The sequence below is a fragment of the Protopterus annectens genome, chromosome 12.part0 (assembly GCF_019279795.1).
Source record: "Protopterus annectens isolate FY-2018-M chromosome 12.part0, PAN1.0, whole genome shotgun sequence".
NCBI lineage: Eukaryota > Metazoa > Chordata > Ceratodontiformes > Protopteridae > Protopterus > Protopterus annectens.
Genome location: NC_056746.1, coordinates 560,344,039 through 560,358,957, shown reverse-complemented (window position 1 = coordinate 560,358,957; position 14,919 = coordinate 560,344,039). Strand labels below are relative to the sequence as shown.

At 44.1% G+C, this 14,919-nt stretch overlaps 1 protein-coding gene across 1 annotated transcript in view; it reads left to right on the top strand.

The window, feature by feature from the left end:
• LOC122816707 (transformation/transcription domain associated protein) overlaps positions 1-14,919 on the top strand; it is a gene marked incomplete in the record, with an annotated part of 2,794,447 nt that overhangs the window by 272,438 nt on the left and 2,507,090 nt on the right.

Genomic DNA, 14,919 nt, shown 5'->3' with positions numbered 1-14,919 from the left:
AACCATTTCTCAAGGCCCCAAGGGAATGAAGGCCTCTACTGCTAAGAATCCATTACCTTCCAAGAGAGAGTCTAGATCCTTAGAAAGGTGGGGAAAAAGGTATATACCTCGCCACCCTAGCCATGAGGGCCTTAAATTGTCAGTTCCATATGCTTAAATATCAGCAGTTTCTGTTATCACAATTAAGGAATAAAATGTCACAACCTGAACAACCAGATTTGAAGGAGTTGCAGGATATGATGCATAGTGCAGAACAAGTGGGTAAACACACCTTACAATGTGGCTATGATGCTCTAGAGGCCTCAAGTAGAGCTGCTGTTACAGGATCAGTCATTCGTAGACATGCCTGGCTTAGGGAACAAACCTTGCCTGATCATGTTAAAGCTAAACTACTAGATGCTCCTTTACAAAAGGATGTATTATTTGGTACTAATGCTGAGGAGATACTACGGAAAATGGAAGAAAAAGCTAAATCTATGCAAACTGTCAAAGCTTTTCTACAGGTACAACCACCACCACGTTTTAGCAGAAATTGGCCTTCAAAAAACTGGTCCTTTCCAGCCACGGACAAGCCCCAAAGAGGTAGATACAGGCGCACAAGGGGCAGAGGACAATCTCAAGGATCATATAGAGGCAGACAATGGCAATCTCCAGCACCAAGAGGTGGCGAAGACCGTGCACAACAATACAGGAAACAAACCCAATGACTTTCCCCTTTGCATGCCAAGCAAGGCTCAGGTGGCAGCACCCTTGGGAAGAAAGCTGGCATTATTTTCAAAAAATTGGCATATTGTCACAAAAGACAAATGGATCCTGGACATTATAAACAGAGGCTACATATTTCATTTTCACACTCTTCCAAAAATGAGAGGCATGCCGAACCTGCCACACAATCAAAGGGCAGAGGCTCAAATACAAATTTCAAAGCTCATGGACATGAAAGCTATTCAAGAGGTACCTACTCACGAACAAGGTCAAAGTTTTTATTCCAGACTATTCCTGGTACCAAGGAAGGGAACCGATTGGAGACCCATTTTGGACTTCTCCATACTAAACACATTTCTACTCGTACCAAAATTCAAGATGCTCACCTTACAGCAGCTTCTTCCCATGCTGGGCAAGGAGTCTTGGCAGGTAACATTGGACCTCAAGGAGGCATACCTGCATGTCCCAATCAGACAAAGCTGCAGAAGATACCTCCGATTTCTTGCAGGTTCAATCCACTATCAATTCTCTGCATTGCCCTTTGGCTTATCTACTGCGACCAGAGTATTCACAAAATGCCTGGCATCAGTAATTGCCTACTGCAGACTTCAAGGGATACAAATTTACCCTTATTTGGACGATTGCCTGATCCAAGCGGACAGCAAACACATACTTCTGGAACATCTGGCTTATGTAACACGGTTATTGAATTCTCTGGGATGCACAGTCAACAAAGAGAAATCCAGGCTAACACCATCTCAGAAAATAATTTTCCTGGGTGCTAACTTGGACACAAACACCCAGATGGCCTATCTTACGCCAGAAAAACAGGGGCAACTAACTCAATACTTCAAGATGCTAGCAAATTGTACCAGGCTAACTGCAAGGAAAATCCTGCAGGCTCTGGGCTTCATGGCATCTTGCATTCTTCTAATCCCATGTGCAAAGTTGCATATGAGGAAACTTCAATGGTACCTAAAAAACCTATGGTCTCAACACAGCCACAGTTTGGAAACAATAATACCACTAATTCCATGTTTGCAAAAGGAATTTCTATGGTGGGCCCAAGCATGCCAAACAAACACAGGTCTACCATTCTGCAAGCCTCAAGCAAATCAAGTCATCACAACAGACGCCTCAGACTACGCCTGGGGCACACATGACAGACAGGTGCATTCAGGGCAAATGGTCCCAAAAGGAAAAGCACCTTCACATCAATCAAAAGGAAATGCTAGCAGTGATAAATGCAATTACAGCTTTCAAGGACCTCCTGCATCCAGGGCAATTATTGATAAGAACAGACAACACCACAGTAATGTGGTACATAAACAAACAAGGAGGAACACATTCATACCCCTGTGCAGGCTGGCCATGTCACTTTGGAACATGGCTCTGGAATGGCAAATCGAACTTCAAGCACAGTACCTGCCAGGTTTGGAAAACACGCTGGCAGACAATCTAAGCAGAAATATGACAGACCCGCACGAATGGAAGTTGCATCCTCAAGTGTTTACAAAGATAATCCAAGCGTGGGAGGCCAGACATAGATCTCTTTGCCTCCCACAGGAATCATCAATTGACAAAATTCTGCTCAAGGACATTTCATCCAAAGGCCTGGAGAGTGGACGCCTTTTCTTTCAGTTGGGCAGCACGGACAGTTTACGCCTTCCCACCTTTGCCTCTACTGCCCAAGGTGCTCTTGAAAGCAAGAGCAGACAGACCGAAGATGATACTGATTGCTCCAGACTGGCCAAGACAACACTGGTACCCACTCCTGAGGAGCCTAACACATTCTCCTCCCTGGACCCTACCTCTAATGCCTCTTCTCCTGACTCAGCACAGCTACAAAACTCTTCACAGTCAGCTGAAAACACTCAATCTGGCTGCATGGAAAATTCCTTAACACCACAACAGACCCTACTCTCCAAGGAGGTGCAGGATGTCATTTTGGAGGCCAGAAGGCCATCTACTAGAAAAGCTTACTCCAAAATGGAAACGGTTTTGCTTGGAATGAGAAAAGGGCCAGGATCCTAGAAAACTGAATTTGCCTCAGATATTACAGTATCTAGCTGAGCTGTTGAACAGTGGACTTTCATTTTCCTCCATCAAAATCCATGCCTCAGCCATTTCTGCAGAATACAACACTGATCCACCCTTATTCTCTCACCCACTCTTAAGGCAGTTCCTCAGAGGGGCTAAGAATATAAGACCTCCAAGGAAACAACCAATACCAGCCTGGGATCTTAATTACATTCTAGAAAAATTAACATTGCCTCCCTTTGAACCAGCTGCCTCAACAGATTTGCAATATTTGTCCTGGAAAACAGCTTTCCTTCTGGCCATTACCTCAGCTTGTAGGGTCTCGGAACTACAAGCCCTCATGGCTGTGCAGCCCTTTCTCATCTTCCATCAGGACAGGGTCTCCCTATGAACCAACCCGTCATTTATGCCTAAGGTAGTATCCAGGGTAGCTTTAAATCAGGCCGTACACTTACCTACCTTTTACCCCAATCCTCAAAACAAAGGGGAAAGGCTGCTACATTCCTTAGACATCCATAGACAGCTACGTTACTATTTGGACAGAACAAAGCCTTTCAGGAAATCAGAACAACTCTTTGTGTCCTATGCTGTAGGAGCTCAAGGGAAGCCAATTTCCAAACAGACAATTTCAAAATGGATAGGCCACTGCATACGGTTTTGTTACTCCTTTCATGGTAAATCTGTACCTGCAGGCATCAGATCCCACTCCACAAGGGCCACAGCTACCTCTGCAGCCTTCCTCAGAGGAGTCCCTACCAAAGATATTTTGGAGGCAGCCACTTGGAGTTCTGTGCATACCTTCACTAAACACTACCACCTACCTTTATACTCCAAAACTAGAGCAGGCTTTGCCACTGCTGTGTTGCAGGGCATTCTGGCTCCTCCCAGTTCCACCTAGTGCCAACCACCCTGTGCGTAGCTTTGGGATTCTACCCATCTGTTATGACTGCAGCTGTATGCACGATGAACATAGTACAGTTTTGTACCTACCATAAATGTAGATGTTCGAGTGCTAATACAGCTGCAGTCCAGGTTTCCCTCCCTCCTTCCCCTCTGGGTACAGACCTAGTGGCTAACTCCTCATCTTACAACCTGATTGGGTTCTCCTTCTATGGTGTATTTGCTTGCAACTACTGATGTTTGATTATATTGCATTGCATGATTATATATCATATATATATGTATATATATATATATATATATATATATATATATATATATATATATATATATATATATATTGCCTTCCTTCTGGGGGCACCTGACATCTGGGGCAAGAAAGACTGAAGAAAATGGTGTCGGCTGTGTCTTATGTACCCCTGTCGCACTGACGTCAGGAAAGAAAGCGACGACAACCGACGCCGGACCTAGACTTTGGAATTCGGCCGACCGAGGACCCGCCTGACGGCAGGAGAACCCATCTGTTATGACTGCAGCTGTATTAGCACTCGAACATCTACATTTATGGTAGGTACAAAACTGTACTTTCTTGTTCTGTATGCCCATGGGTTATTCATAAAAAACTACCATGAGAATGTAAGGCGAAGCTGTTTAAGATATTCTCAGATTAATAGTCTAGCAAATACTTATGAGCCCGTATTTTTTTAAACACACTTTTTGTTGATCTAGCAAACACTTGGTACAAGTCACTGTGTGGAATCCCATGCATGATCCACTGTACTGTTCCACTGATGATCTGATCATGTCCAAATTGTACATTTAAATATTCCTTTCCTATCTTAAGCATTCAACTAGATCCAAGCCAGTTAACAATCAACAATAACAGATGCCCAAATGTTCTTTCATTTTATTTTACTTTATTAGAGCTGACCAAGTAAGCTTATTTTTGACAGACTTTGAAGTGGTTTCACTCTGTCTTATACCAGCTTATATCCCTACATTACTGTAATTCTAGGTGGTGGTAATGTTGGTCCTCTGTTTGCCTGTCATTACATTTCCTCAGAGTCCCTAATTTTGCTTAAGAAAGTGAACAAATCTTGTATCTCTGGCTTCTTGTGTCTCTTCCATTTCTTGGTTATAATATTCTTTGCTGCCAGCAATACCAAATCAAGCAATGCACTTAGATGTCTGGTTATTACCAGCTTTTCTATTCAGCTTTGGTCATGGTTTATTTTCTGTAGGTGCCATTTAGATCATAGCATTTTCTGCTCCAGTGCTGTAAGACCTTGTTTATAGTTCTTCAGTTTTTGGCAACTCCAAAAAATAAAATATGATGCCCTTGGCCCGGAGTTATACCTCCATTATAATAGTCTTTTTCTTGGGAACACTTTATTCAGTCTTATTAGGCTGTAAAATGTTTTTGGAAGCTCTTCTGTGTGACTATCCCGAATTTTCTTGATTTTAGTATACAGTTTGGGGACAGTACAAATGTCTTATCCATTGCTCTTCTGCTATAGAAACCACAGCACTTGCTAAACCACTTTAATTTTTTAATTAAATGTGGTTTCTGCTGCTTAAATTCTACATATTCTTTTGTCGCTAGCCTTTTCTGTTCTAGCTCTATTAAGATGTGAATTAAATCAGGCCTTTCTAATCCTTTATTTTTTGTGCAGTGAACCCTTAGTTTTCTTCTTAAAGTGAGTAGCCCATGGTAGACATCTGATCCTTTTAAACTTGTGATATTATACCATATGCCTAGAATTATGCACTTCAACAAGGACTCTTATCCTGATGTCCTTTGTGTTTCACTGTTGCATTTATTACATTTGGGTAATCTGCTTGCAGGATGTCCTTCATGGATGCATCTGCAGTCATAACAACTGGGTTGTCCTGTCGTCAGGCAGCCCTTCAGTCGGCCGGATTCCAAAGTCCGGGTCCGGCTTCGGCTGATGTCGCACTTCACCCGACGTCATCTCTGTTGGTCTTCGGGTATAAAAGCATCAGCCGACGCCATTTTCTCCAGTCTTTCTTGCCGCGTGGCGCCCGAAGCAGAAGCTGTTTGCAAGTGCCGGTCGGTCGGATCCAGAGATTACTTCTACCGAATACTACTTCGAAGACTTCTAAAGCTAAGTACCCGCTGGGGACTCTTTCTTGCCTCAGCCGATGTCAGAAAAAGTTAATAATTGTTTAACCTGTGGGAAACAAATACCTCATAAAGATTTCCACTCTTACTGCCTGCCTTGTTTAGGCCCAGCCCACGTAGCAGCCTGTTCGGCCTGTGCTTCTTTCAACCGACGAACGCTTAGGCGTCGGTCGGAGTTCGCAGAACAGTTTTTCGGTTCTGATTTTGTGTACATTATTCCGTCGGATCCTCCGACCGCATTCTGCTAAAAACGCAAAGAAACAGACCGACACTCGCGGTCCGCGGTTTCGGCCGAAACCATGGTTAAGCAAACCGCGAGTGTCTCGGTTTCGGCCGAAACCAAGAAAACTGATCAAAATACAGCTGAATCTATTTCTACAGCTGAGGCCCCTGCTACCACTCTTGAATCGGCCTCAGAAAATTTACCCACTACGGTGCTTACCACTGACTTATCAGACACCATTCCCTTGGATGTCTCTACCCCAGCACGTGGTGCTGCTAGGCCTCCAGCAGCCATGTCCATTAAGGCCTTCGCCAGGGCTAAAGCAGCCAAGACTACTAAAGCAGTGCCTGTTAAACCCCCTCAACCAGGCCCTCTTCTAGTTCTCAAATGCTTACTTTGGCAGAAGATTTAATTTCATTAATTAGAGGATCTCAATCTCACCCAGACAGGGCCTCTCAGCCCCAGAGAAGAGACCTAGGGCAGAGCCCCTGAGCCAGTGTCCTCTGATGATTCTGCTGATGAATCAGACATAACTGACCAGCCAGAGGCTCCTTTCTCCAATTTTGAAGATTCTGATGCTGAAGAATCCATTCCAGCTGCTTCCCCACCAGAAGAATTCTCCTTTGGGGAAACCTTGCATGCCATGCGAGAACAGTTCCAATGGCAGCAACAGGATTTTTCAGACTCCAGAAAAGACTTAGGACCTTTTGCACCTTCCACAGCACAGGCCCTTAGCTATACCTCCTGTTCTCTCTGTGGTGGATGATGCTTTCAATGATGTCTGCTCCGCTCCAGATTCTTTACCCCAGTCCCTGCCAAACCAGATAGATTTTACAGGGTGTCAGATACTCATCACCACCTTTACAAGGCCCTCTTGCAGACCCGAAACTATATCCCAGGGTCCCAAGGCAGTAGCCGACCATAGCTAAAAACCCTATTCCTTCTGAAAGGGAAGCAAGGTCATTAGACAGATGGGGTAAAAGGTTTACACTTCAGCCACTCTCTCAGCTAGAGCTTTAAATTGTCAGTTTCACATGATACAATACCAAGAGTTTATGCTTGATCAGTTAACTAAAAAGCTAACCACTGATGAATCTCTTGATAAGAAATATGTATTAGAATTGGTAAATAACATACAGCAGGTTAGTAACCATTCTTTAAAATGTGGCTATGATGCACTGGAGGCTTCATTTAGATCAGCCATGACTGGCACAGTAATTAGAAGGCATGCATGGCTAAAGGAGCAAGCTCTACCGGATCATGTTAAATCTAAGTTGCTAGATGCTCCTATGGATAAGACAAGTTTGTTTGGTACACCTGCCCAGCAGGTTATGAAGAAAATGGAAGAAAAGGCAAAATCAGTCCAAACAGTTAAAGATTTCCTGCAGGTTCAACCCCCAAGGTTTAGCAGGAACTGGCCTGCCAAAAATTGGTCCTTTCCTGACTCCACAAGACCCCAAAGGGGCAGGAATAGACGTTCCAGAGGCAGAAACCAATCCAGAGGAAGTACCTACAGAGGACGGCAGTGGCAGGGTAACAACAGAGGCACAGACTCAACCTCTGCCACTACATCAACACAGCCACAGTGACTTAATCCTAAATCCGCCTACCAGGGAACAAATAGCAGCTCCTCTAGGCGGAAAGCTAACCTTATTTTCAAAAAACTGGCACCACATAACAAAGGACAAGTGGATTTTACAAACCATAGATCAAGGTTACCGTTTCCACTTCCACACTTTACCAGTCAAAAGAGGAATGCCAAATCTACCTCCAAATCAAAAAACAGAGGCTCTACAACAGATAATGGAGTTAGCAAACATGAGAGCTGTGGAAAAGTGCCAACAGCAGAGCAAGGAAAGGGTTCTACTCCAGACTATTCCTTGTTCCAAGAAAGGAAAAAAGTTGGAGACCAATTCTCGACCTGTCCACCTTAAATACATACATCATTGTCCCAAAATTCAAAATGCTGACCCTACAGCAACTTCTTCCCATGCTGGGCAAGGAGTGTTGGCTGGTAACTCTAGATCTCAAGGAGGCATACCTGCACGCCCCTTCGACCAATCTGCAGAAGATACCTCAGATTTCTTGCAGGATCAGAGCACTATCAATTCTCAGCATTGCCCTTTGGCTTATCTACTGCGCCCAGAGTATTCACAAAATGCCTGGCATCAGTAATCGCCATTGCAGACTACAGGAATTCAAATTTATCCATACCTGGACGACTGCCTGCTACAAGGAGACAACAAAAGCAAGCTGACAACAGATTTACAAAGGGTCATTTACTTGCTACAAGCACTGGGATGCACAGTCAATCTTCAAAAGTCAAGACTGATACCATCCCAGACAAGGACTTTCCTGGGAGCGGAATTGGACACAGTAAGACAAATGGCATTCCTAACTACAGAAAAACAAAAAGAACTCCCTCTTTACTTCTTGGCACTAACAAAACTGAACAAGTTAACAGCAAGAAAGGTACTGCAGGCCTTGGGTTTCATGGCATCATGCATAATCCTGGTTCCATTTGCCAGACTACATATGAGAAAACTACAGTGGTACCTAAAGAATTTATGGTCCCAACACAGACACAGCCTAGAAACGGAAATCCCACTAATACCATGCTTAAAACAGGAGTTCCTATGGTGGGCTCAGGCATGCCAGTCAAACCCAGGCCTGCCTTTCCGCAAAGGTCAAGCAAGCCAGACCATCACAACAGACGCTTCAGACCTAGGATGGGAGCCCACATGCTGGACAAATGCGTACAAGGATTGTGGACACAGGATCAATTTCACCTACACATCAACCTAAAAGAAATGCTGGCAGTAAAACTGGCAATCCAAAAGTTCAGACCATTTCTCAAGGAAGGCCAGTTGATGATAAGGACAGACAACACCACAGTCATGTGGTACATCAACAAACAGGGAGGCACTCATTCTTACCCCTATGCAGAATGACTTTGGAGCTGTGGAGCCTGGCACTCAGCTACAACATCCAGTTACAGGCAATATTTGTACCAGGAAAAGAAAACTCTCTGGCGGATATGTTAAGCAGGACCACATCGGATGCCCACGAATGGCAGCTGCACCCGGACATCTTCAAGACCATCTCGAAGAAATGGGGAATGCCTCAGATAGATCTATTCGCATCCCTCTCAATCACCAGCTCAAAAATTCTGCACAAGGACATTCCACCCACTAGCATGGAAAGTGGACTCACTCTCCTTCAGCTGGGAAGGCCTAACAGCATATGCATTCCCACCTCTTCCCTTGATACACAAAGTACTACTAAAAATCAAGGAAGAACGTCCAAGGATAATCCTGATAGCTCCAAACTGGCCAAGACAACACTGGTACCCACTGCTGAGGAGCATGTCTCGAACAATATGTGGCCAATACCCTGATGCCTTTGATGCTAACTCAGAACAACTACAGCACCATGCATCCAAACCTAAAAACGCTGCAACTGACTGCATGGAACATCACATAGCAGCTGCTAATCCAGAACTTTCACAAAGAGTTAAAGACATTATTCTTGAAGCACGCAGGCCTTCAACAAGAAGGAACTATGCTGGGAAATGGAAAAGGTTTGTCATTTGGAGTTCTGAAAGAGGAAAAGATGTATCAAACATAGATATGCCTAACATTCTGGAGTATCTGGCGAACTACTTCATTCAGGCCTCTCCTACTCCTCCATCAAGATTCATGCATCAGCTATTTCAGCAGAATACAGCTTTGATCCACCTGTTTATTCACACCCTTTGCTCAGGCAGTTCCTCAGAGGAATCAAGAATGTAAAACCTCCAAGGAAACCACCATTGCCAGCTTGGGACTTAAACTTTGTGCTAGAAAAATTGACTCTCTCACCCTTTGAACCAGCAGCAACAGCAGACCTACAACACCTGTCATGGAAAACTGCTTTCCTACTGGCAATTACTTCAGCGAGGAGGGTTTCAGAACTACAGGCCTTAATGGCAGTGCAACCCTTCCTAATCTTCCACCAAGATAGAGTGTCCATGAGGACTAATCCTACATTTATGCCTAAGGTGGTATCCAGAGTGTCTTTAAACCAGGCAATCCACCTACCTACCTTCTTTCCCAACCCACAAAACAGAGGGGAAAGAATTCTGCATACCTTGGATATACATAGACAGCTACGCTACTACTTGGACAGAACAAAAATAGCAGAAAGACTGACCAACTTTTCGTAGCTTATGCAACAGGAAGGGAAGGAAAAGCTATCTCCAAACAGACAATCTCCAAATGGATAGGAAATTGCATACGATTCTGTTACTCCTTCCATGGAAAGCCAATTCCACAGAACATAAGACCTCATTCTACAAGGGCAACAGCCACTACCACAGCTTTCTTACGAGGAGTGGCTACCAAAGACATTATTGAGGCGGCTACTTGGACCTCCGTGCATACATTTGCCAAGCATTATAATTTACCTCTATATTCCAGATCCCGAGCAGGGTTTGCCACTGCTGTACTGCAAGGGATCCTAAACACACCATAATCTACTTTTATCCTCCTCCCTAGTTGGCTATGGTATTCTACCCAGTTGTTATGACTGCAGATGCATCCATGAAGGACATAGTACAGTTTTGTACCTACCATAAATGTAGATGTCCGAACTGGATAGCATCTGCAGTCAGGATTACCCTCCCTCCTTCCCTCTGTGGTACTCCTAGGGTGTTTACCCTCCTAATAGCTAGCTAGTGGGGGGGAGTCTTTCATGGTGTATTTGTTTGTATTTATGTACATACATGCTTATTTTTGTGTTTACCTCTATCTTTTGGAAACATTGGCATCTATCCAAAATTTTTAGCCTTCTAGAGGGCTTCTGGCATCTGGGGCAAGAAACACTGAAGAAAATGGCGTCGGCTGATGCTTTTATACCCGAAGACCAACAGAGATGACGTCGGGTGAAGTGCGACATCAGCCGAAGCCGGACCCGGACTTTGGAATCCGGCCGACTGAAGGGCTGCCTGACGACAGGACAACCCAGTTGTTATGACTGCAGATGCTATCCAGTTCGGACATCTACATTTATGGTAGGTACAAAACTGTACTTTGCCCTCAGTCAGCCTGAATAACAAAGTCTTGGGTCCTGTGTCGGTTGCCGTCTCCTCTTCCATGACGTCAGGTCGTCAGGGGTATAAAACATGCATCCGACGCCATTTGATTCAGTCTTTCTTGCCGCGCGGTGCCCGAAGCAGAAGCAGTTCGCAAGTGCCGGTCGGCCGACTCCTGAAATATTTGTATTCGAGTTTCAGAACCGAAGTCTTCAAACTAAAGCCAAGTACCCCGTTGGGGAAACTTTTTCTTGCTTCTTACCGATGTCAGTAAAAGTTAATAATTGCATTACTTGTGGGAAGCAAATACCTCATAAGGATTTTCATTTGTACTGTATTCCTTGCCTAGGCCCTGATCACAATGTGCCTTGCTGTCGGTTTTGTGCTAATTTTAACCAATGCACTATTAAGCGTCTGTATATTTTGAGGTCAAAAACTGACGACGAAGCTTCTCCTAAGCCAGTCGCTATTCAACCGGTACCTGAAAAGGAAAAAGGACAAGGTTTTTATTCGACTTTTCCTGGTACCCAGAAAAGAAATTCATGGCGTCCAATACTGGACTTATCGATTCTGAACACGTTCCTGGACATTGCAAAATTCAAAATGCCGACTTTACAACAGCTACTGACTATGCTAGGCAAGAATGCTTGGTTAGTAACTTTAGATTTAAAAGAGGCATACCTGCATATCCCAATAAGGGAATCCTTCAGAAATACCTCCACTTCAAAGCAGGTTTTTTGCATTACCAATTCTCTGCACTGCCCTTTGGCTTATCTACTGCGCCCAGGGTCTTTACAAAGAACCTGGCACCAATAATTGCATTCTGCAGACAAAGAAGCATTCAGATTTATCCTTATCTGGATGATTGTCTCATTCAAGCAGAGGACAAGGACACTCTTCTTCAACATCTGGCATTTGTAAAAAGGCTTCTAGCATGCCTAGGGTACACCATAAACGAAAATAAATCACAACTGGTACCTTCTCAAATAATTGCATTCCTTGGTACAAGCTTGAATACAACTGCCCAGATGGCTTACCTCACGCCAGACAAACAATGACAACTGACAACATACTTCAAACAAATGGCAACAAGAGCCCAGTTATCTGCAAGACAAGTTCTGCAGGCTTTGGGGTTCATGGCATCCTGCATTCTGCTAATTCCATATGCGAGACTGCATATGAGGAAACTTCAGTGGTACCTAAAAAGTTTATGGAGTCAACATTGTCACAGCCTAAAAGCAATGATTCCTCTCATTCCCTGCCTGCAACAGGAATTTCTTTGGTGGGCAGAGACATGTCACCAAAATAAGGGACTGTCATTCACTCTACCCCCTGCCACCCAAATCCTAACTACAGACGCATCAGACTGTGCTTGGGGGTCCCACCTGGCAGGGAGATGCATTCAGGGCAAATGGAGCCCAAACCAAATGCATCTGCATATCAACCAGAAAGAAATGCTAGCTGTTCAGAATGCCCTGACATCCTTCAAGGACTTGCTCCATCCAGGACAACTACTGATAAAGACAGACAACACCACAGTTATGTGGTACATAAACACGCAGGGGGGGTACACATTCCTACCTCCTTTGCAGACTAGCCATGGCCTTGTGGAACACAGCCTTGACTTACCAAATAAATATCCAAGCTCAATTCCTGCCAGGAAAGCAAAATACTCTGGCAGCTGACCTAAGCAGAAATCTTATGGACCCGCATGAATGGAAACTGGTTCCACAAATCTTCAGCATCTTAACACAGAAATGGGGGAGCCCAGACATAGATCTATTTGCCTCTCCCCAAAATTATCAGTTGGACAAATTCTGCACAAGAGCTCATCACAAAAAAGCATGGAAAGTAGATGCTCTATCCTTCAGCTGGAAAAACCTATCAGTCTGTCTTCCCCCTCTGCCTCTTCTCTCCAAGGTCTTACTGAAAGTCAGACAGGAAAAACTAAAAATGATCCTAATTGCTCCGCACTGGCCTCACCAGCACTGGTACCCACTTCTAAGGAACATGTCGCATCTTCCTCCATGGTACTTGCCTCAAATAACCTCATCTACTGTCTCAGCAGAACTATCAAATTCTGCATGCTCAACTCCAAACTCTGACTCTTGCAGCATGGCTAATCAACTAATTATTCAAACCACACCTCTCAGGAAATCTGTGATGGATGTTATTTTGGAAGCCAGAAGGCCTAGTACTTGAGTATCTTATGCTGATAAATGGAAGAGATTTTGTGCTTGGAACCAAGCACAAGGAATAGACACAGCACAACATTCCTCAGATTTTACAATATTTAACTGAGATGCTTGACAAGGGCCTATCCTTTTCTTCAATAAAAATCCATGCCTCTGCCATCTCTGCTCATTACAACACAGAGCCTCCTCTCTTTTCTCATCCACTGCTTAAACAGTATCTTAGAGGGGGCAAAAATTTACGGCCTCCCAGAAGAGCAGCAACTCCTGCATGAGACCTCAATTTTGTGCTGGAAACACTCACCCAGCCTCCTTTTGAACCATAAGCTACTGCGGATATCTTTTAAGCAGTCACTTCAGCAAGAAGGATTTCAGAACTCATGGCAGTGGAACCTTTCATTACATTTTACCCGGACAGGGTGTCCTTCAAGACCAATCCTTCTTTTATGACTAAGGTGGTATCCAGTGTGGCTCTTAACCAGTCCATTCACTTGCCAACATTTTACCCAAATCCGTAGAAGGGGGAGCGGATTCTGCATTCATTGGATGTACACAGATAACTAAGATCCTACTTTAAACAGGACCAAATCTCTAAAAGTCTGAGCAACTACTGGTAGCATTTGCTGCAGGATCCGAGGGGAAGGCTATATCAAAGCAGACATTTCTAAATGGATAAGCCACTGCATTCATTTCTGCTGTTTGCACCATGGTAAACCTGTGCCCAAGGGGATCAGATCACATTCCACCTGGGCTGCCTCTACTTCAGCAGCGTTTCTCCGAGGGGTCCCAACCAAAGATGTTCTAGAAGCTGCTACTTGGAGCTCTGTTCATACCTTTACAAAGCATTATCATTTACCTCTCTTCCCAAATCCCCGACAGGCTTTGCCACTGCAGTCCTGCAGGGCCTTATAGCCGCTCCTAATGCTGTTTAGTTCCATCCTCCCATCCATAGCTTTGGGATTCTACCCAAATGTAATGACTGCAACAGTGAAACACAAAGAACATAGTACAGTTGTGTACACTTACCATAAATGTAGATGTTCGAGTGTATTCTCTGTTGCAGTCTGGGTTACCCACCCGCCATCCTCCATTCTATTCCTTTTCTTCCCTTTACTATACTCAAAAGCCTTTGTGGTGTATTTGCTTTTAGTTGAAGGTAAAGTTTATGTTTCTAAAAATGCATTTATATATTTACTGTTTATTTGTATATATATATATATATATATATTTTGCTCCCCATTTGGGGGGCACCTGACATCTGGGGCAAGAAAAACTGAATAAAATGGCGTTGGATGCATGTTTTATACCCCTGATGACCTGACGTCATGGAAGAGGAGACCGCAGCTGACGCAGGACCCAAGACTTTGTTATTCAGGCCGACTGAGGGCAACCTGCCAGCAGATTACCCAAATGTAATGACTGCAACAGTGAATACGCTCGAAAATCTACATTTATGGTAAGTGTACACAACTGTACTTTCTTTTTTGCGTTTACTTGAACTTAATTTCATTTATACATTGATTGTCTGGCTGAATGACACAGCAGTTGTGCTGCATTTGTGTGTTAAATGTGCTACAGAAGACCCCTACCCACTACAAACTGTGCTAACAGTTGTATAATCCGAAGGTATGGTCAGATAGCATGG